Source organism: Lipotes vexillifer, unplaced genomic scaffold (assembly GCF_000442215.2).
Source record: "Lipotes vexillifer unplaced genomic scaffold, Lipotes_vexillifer_v1.1 scaffold317, whole genome shotgun sequence".
NCBI classification, from domain to species: domain Eukaryota; kingdom Metazoa; phylum Chordata; class Mammalia; order Artiodactyla; family Lipotidae; genus Lipotes; species Lipotes vexillifer.
The window spans coordinates 2,720,164-2,726,289 of record NW_006782029.1 but is presented as its reverse complement, the minus strand read 5'-3'; the positions used below and the strand labels follow the sequence as shown (position 1 = coordinate 2,726,289).

General features: G+C 38.1%; 1 pseudogene; it reads left to right on the top strand.

The window, feature by feature from the left end:
* The first annotated feature begins 2,108 nt into the window (after window positions 1-2,108).
* LOC103071286 (40S ribosomal protein S7 pseudogene) lies at window positions 2,109-2,687 on the top strand (annotated as a pseudogene).
* The last annotated feature ends 3,439 nt before the right edge of the window (window positions 2,688-6,126 follow it).

The following is a 6,126-nucleotide window of genomic DNA, read 5'->3' as shown; positions in this document are numbered from 1 at the left end:
TCCCTTTGTTTCACCACCACCTTTGATGCACCCCCATGCTGACTCCAAACAGCTCATGTTCACTAAAATTGAGCTTTCCTTTTATTCTCACATATTCAATCAGAGCTCCAGATGGGTAAGCAGGAGATCCCAGATGGCCTGACCACTTCCTGGATCATAAAGCTTCTCAGTATATAAAATAGAAATCTCTTTGATGATCCATGTATTTGTCAGGATTTGTTACACAACACATGTCCCAGGCAAGTCTCCTGTGATTTCCGGCACCTCTATCATAAGCCCAGAAAGACAGTTGGTTAATTTGTTTGTTTATTTAGCTTTCGCTTGGGCAGTTGGTTACAAAGTTTCCTATTTCTTTTTCTTCTGCCTGCCCGCATCATCTCCTAACTTAGAATGCAGTCATGGTGCTTTTCCTTTAAAAAGTACATGAATGCTAAGATCCAGGATGGACTGCTGATTCTCTGAAATAATGTCATGTTCTTAATTATTTGAGATATATTTCTCATCATTTATTTGAATTTCTTGGCTCTCATTTACCTAAGTGGAAAACATCTATGTATGTATTGGGGACTTCCCTTGTGGCACAGTGGTTAAGAATCCTCCTGCCAATGCAGGGGACACGGGTTCAATCCCTGGTCCGGGAAGATCCCACATGCCGTGGAGCAACTAAGCCTGTGCACCACAACTGCTGAGCCTACGTGCTGCAACTACTGAGCCTGCATGCTGCAACAACTGAAGCCCTTGTTCCTAGAGCCCATGCTCTGCAACAAGAGAAGCCACCGCAACGAGAAGCCCACGCACCGCAACAAAGAGTAGCCCCCGCTCTCCACAACTAGAGAAAGCCTGTGTGCAGCAACAAAGACCCAAGGCAGCCAAAAATAAATAGTAACTAAAAAGATTTAAAATATATATGTATTTATTAAACAAATATGTAATGAAATCTTACTATGTGTGACACTGTTCTAGGTGCTGAGTATACAGGGTTAACAAAACAAATCAAAGTCCTTATGCTTCTAAGCATCCTTATTCTTATCTCACCAGAACTTATTATATATTAGTGAGAAAGAGAAACAGTGAAAAGAATAAGAATGAGAATGAGAAGAGAGAAGGAGAAGAAAAAGAAGAAGGGACCGTGTGTGTGTGTGTGTGTGTGTGTGTGTGTGTGTGTGTGTGTGATTTTTTAATTGTGTAAATTCCATGGAGGAAAATGAAAAATGGAGAAGACAAGGAGGACAGTAGGGGAGGAGATGCAATTTAAAATTTTAAGTGCTAAGGATAGACTGTGGGGAGCAAGGGTGAAGCAGAAAGACAGTGGTGGCTTAGCATAGGGTGGTGATAGTGAGAGAGGTGAGAAGTGGTCACTTTCTGGGTTTATTTTTAAATTAGAGCCAACAGGATTGTTAATAGATTGAATTTAAGAGAAAGAAAAGAAAGGTGACACGAGAGAAGCTAACTTGGGGAAGAAGATGAAGGTTTCGTTTTGGATGACGAGGGCAGTGGAGGTGTTAAAGGTTTGAAGAAAGAGGAGAAGTTATGAAATAGTAATTTAGGAAGAAACAGAATGAAGGAGAAAGAAAGATCTGAAACCATAATAAATAGTAGTTTTCTAAAATTGAAAAAGACATAAGTCCTCGGACTGGAAGTGCAAAGTCTTGAACTGAATATATAAAAATAAATCCACATGTCCACATTAAAATGAACCTGCAGAACATCAAAGAAAATAAGACTTTTAAAGCTCTCAGAGAGCAGACTTTTCCTCACCTGCAATCAATGCCAAAAAATAACAATAATATCTTCAGGGCTGACAGGAAATAACTGTCAATCTACACTCTTATGCCCGAACAACCTTTCAGTTGTAGAGACAAAAAAGTCATTTCACCACACAAAAACTTGGAGTATTTACCAACTACTGATCCTCACAAAGGGAACTATTAAATGATTTATCTCAAGAAGAAAAAATAAACTCAGAAGGAAGAAATGAAACAGCACACACACACACACACACACACACACACACACACATAAACTATTTTGAATTTTTTTAAGTACAATAAAAGCTCTAAACACAATAAAAAGATGGAGTGGGGGGCCGCGTCGTCAAGGTCCCGGCCATGTTCAGTTCCAGCGTGAAGATCGTGAAGCCCAATGGCGAGGAGCCGGAGGAGTTCGAGTCTGGCATCTCCCAGGCCCTCCCGGAGCTGGAGATGAACTTGCACCTCAAGGCCCAGCTGCGGGAGCTGAACATCACGGCCGCCAAGGAAATTGAAGATGTTGGTTGTCCGAAAGCTATCATAATATTTGTTCCCGTTCCTCATCTGAAATCCTTCCAGAAAATCCAGGTCTGGCTAGTGCGTGAGTTGGAGAAGTTCAGCTAGAAGCACGTTGTCTTTATCGTTCAGAGAATTCTGCCTAAGCCAACTCGAAAAAGCCGTACAAAAAATAAGCAGAAACGTCCCAGGAGCCGCACTCTGACAGCCGTGCATGACGCCGTCCTGGAGGACTTGGTTTTCCCAAGTGAGATCGTGGGCAAGAGAATCCGCGTGAAGCTGGATGGCAGCCGACTCATAAAGGTTCGTTTGAATAAAGCACAGCAGAACAATGTGGAACACAAGGTTGAAACGTTCTCTGGTGTCTATAACAAGCTCACGGACAAGGATGTTAATTTTGAGTTCCCAGAGTTTCAGCTGTAAACAAAAATGACTAAAATACTATTCACAGACACACACAAAAAAGATGGAATGGGGGCATTGTTCCTTGGTAGTAAAAGTGGAAAGTAATGTTTGCCAGAAAGATAGAAATATTACATAGCGGAATGTTGGCAGAAAAATGTATGGTTAAATATTTTGGTAAACATTTAAGAGTAATAACTAAAATGGTAGGAAAATAATCTAGTTTATAAAACAGCATAAGGGAGGAAAAACCGTAGTTATCTTATTAGTCCACTAGATGAAAGGAAGTAAAAGAAAATAAGCAAGAATGAAAAAAAGGCAATCAGAAAACCTAAAATAAAAGGGTAGAAGTAAACCCAAATATGTCAGAAAACTCAGTCAATGTTAAGTATTTGACCTTGCCTAATAAAAAATTAAGCTTGGTTTTGTGAGTCTTTTGCAGGCAATTTAAAAGTAGATTGTGTTTTTATAGCACATCTGGTAATCTCTGCTTCAGAGAATAAAAGAAGTAATATTTCCAACCCATTTTGTAAGGTTAGTCTAACACTAATATTAAAGCCAGACAAGGATTGTAAAAGAAAAGCATATATTTGCAAAGAGATACAAAGTCCTAAATAAAACATCAGCAAATCATTTGTCAGTGTATAAAAACCAAAGAGTTTATAAGAAAATCTATGTCATACCCTTTAAATACAGATTAAAGTAGATAAGTATATGCTTATCTTAATAGATGCAGAAAAGTCATTTTATAAAATGTAATATTCGTCAAGATTTTTAAAAATCTCTGCAAACCAGGATTATAAGGGAACTTCCTTAACACCATATACCTATAGCAAGCACTCTCTTAATAAAACATTTCACCTACTATGACTGCTTCACTTCAATATTGTGATAAAAGTCCTAACTGATCAAATAAGAAAAGAAAGGAAAGCATAAACCTTGGGAAGGAAACCTGAAACCTCTTCTTATTTGTAGATGGTGTGATCGCCTAAAGAAAATAAGAGTCTATACAAAGTTAGAATCAATAAGAGAGCTCAGGAAGAGTTTATACAAACATCAGTTATGTCCCTATGGACTAGCAATAACCACATAGAAAATGTAATAGAAAAAAATATACCCCTCAAAATATCAATAAAGTGTGTTTTCTTTTAATCTAGGGATAAATCTAAGAAAAGATATGCTATAATTTTATGGGGAAGACTTAAAAATAGCATTGAAGGATCTGAATAAATGTTGTGATATACCATGTTCATTGATGGAAAGATTCAATAACATAAAGTCTTCTCAAATTAATATATCAATTCGATTCCAACAAAAATGCAACAGAAATTTCTATGAAACTTAAAAAGCTGATCCTAAAATATATATGGAAGAAAAAAAAGACAAAAAACACCCAGAAAATTTTGAAGAACAAAATGGGTAGTTTGGCCCTATCAAATATAATGAGTTATCATAAAGCTATAAAAAGTAAGAGATCATGATCTTGGTGCAGGTGAATAGACAAATAGATATATGGGATCGGATAGCAAGACTTATAAACAGACTTATGTATATGGGGAAAATGGACACATTACAAATTAGTGGGGATAAGATGGATTATTCAATAAATGGTGTTGTAATAATTGGCTATCTCTGTAGAAAATAAAACAAAATTACATCCCTAATCTACATCCTAAAAAAAAATTCATGGATGAATAAAGATCTAAGTGTGAAAAATAAAAGTTTAAATTATTTAGAAGAAAATAAAGTAGAATATCTTTATATCTCCAAGCTAGAGAAAAATTTCATAATAATTGTACCCCCAAAAAGGCACAAAACCTGAAGGAAAATATAAATTTGACTTTATAAAAACCTAAAACTTCTGCACATCAAGAGATACACAAAGTAAAAAGACAAGTCAAACACGGGGAGAAGGTATTTTCAACACATTAACCAAAAACAAACAAAACACAAAAAACTTATATATATATATTTTCCCAAAATACATAAAGAACTCCTATTACCGAACCAAACTACAATCCTCTCGCCTGCGCAGTAAGGCCAATCTACTGACACCAGGTTGTGGTGAAGGAAAGTGCAGGTTTATTGCAAGGCCAAGCAAGGAATATGGCTAATGCTCAAAAGGCCTGAACTCCTGGATGGCTTTCAGGGCAAGGTTTTTAGAGACAGGGTGAGGGAGAGGGTTGCCGGCTACGTGATCACCTTGTGCACATTATTCTGCTTGCTGGATGGTAAGGTAATCGGGAGTCAACATCATCAACCTGGTTCCACCTGGTCTGGGGTCTACGTGCTTGTGGGCAGCATGCAATTAACTTCTTCCACCTGGTGAGGGTTTCAGTATCTGCAAAATAGCTCAAGGACATGGCTCAGAATATTATCTCTAACCCGTGAGGAGGAACTAAATGTCCTTGACTTTGTTTAATGCTAAACTACTATTATTTCGTCTTGCTTAACCGTTTTCCTTTGTTTTCCGTATTTTCTCACTGCCCTGATTAAATCTGTTCTTTGGAACTCAGGGAGGACCTAGGAAGCTAATGTTTTTCTGCAAACAAGAGGCAGGGAGAGGATGTGGGGACGGGGGTATGTTTGTCCTGGGAAGCCCTCACAGGGCCCTGCTCAGTTATACTCCTAGAAATCACCAACAAGAACAAAAGGCAATGAATATGAATGGTCAAGTTACAAAAGGGAGAACTTATTGATTCACAAACACAAGGAGTTGCTCAATTTGAGTAGTAATCAGAGAAATTCAGTTTACAACAATAATGATATATCCATTTCACAGCCATAAATTTTGTAAAAAGTTAAAGTCTGAAAGCAATGACAAGTACCACCATACACAGATGTGATAAAACCAGAACTCTCAGACTACTGGCAGAAAAATAAATCAATTAAATTGCTTTGTAGAGCCAGGTGGTAGTATCTTCCAAAGTAGATGTTCATACACCCACAATTCCCCTTCTAGGCATATCCCAGGACAGTGTTTTTAAAACTTGAGGTTGTGATCCATTAACAGATAATGAAATCAATTTTAGTGAACAGTGAACTAAAGGAAGGGGGAGGGGGAAGAGATGAGAGGGATGGTTAAATTTAGATCTTTACTAACTTTAGATCTTTACTTATCCATGAATCTGTGTGCGTGTGTGTGCGTGTGTGCGTGTGTGCGTGTGTGTGTGTGTAGATGAGGGATATAATTTTGCTTTATTTTCTACATAAAGAGCCAATTATTCCAGCACCATTTATTGAATAATCTATCCTATCCCTGCTAACTCGCTAAATTAATGAAATCAATTTAGTGGGCAATGAACAGAAGGAAGGGGAGGGGTGAGGGGAGGGAGAAAAACATCAGGACGTATCACACGTTGGAAGGGGCAGTCAGTGCTAGCGGTGCCCTGCCCAGATCTCCTTTACTGGGCGAGCGCACTCACCCCCACCTGCTCTATTAGCTGCTAACTGCTCACAG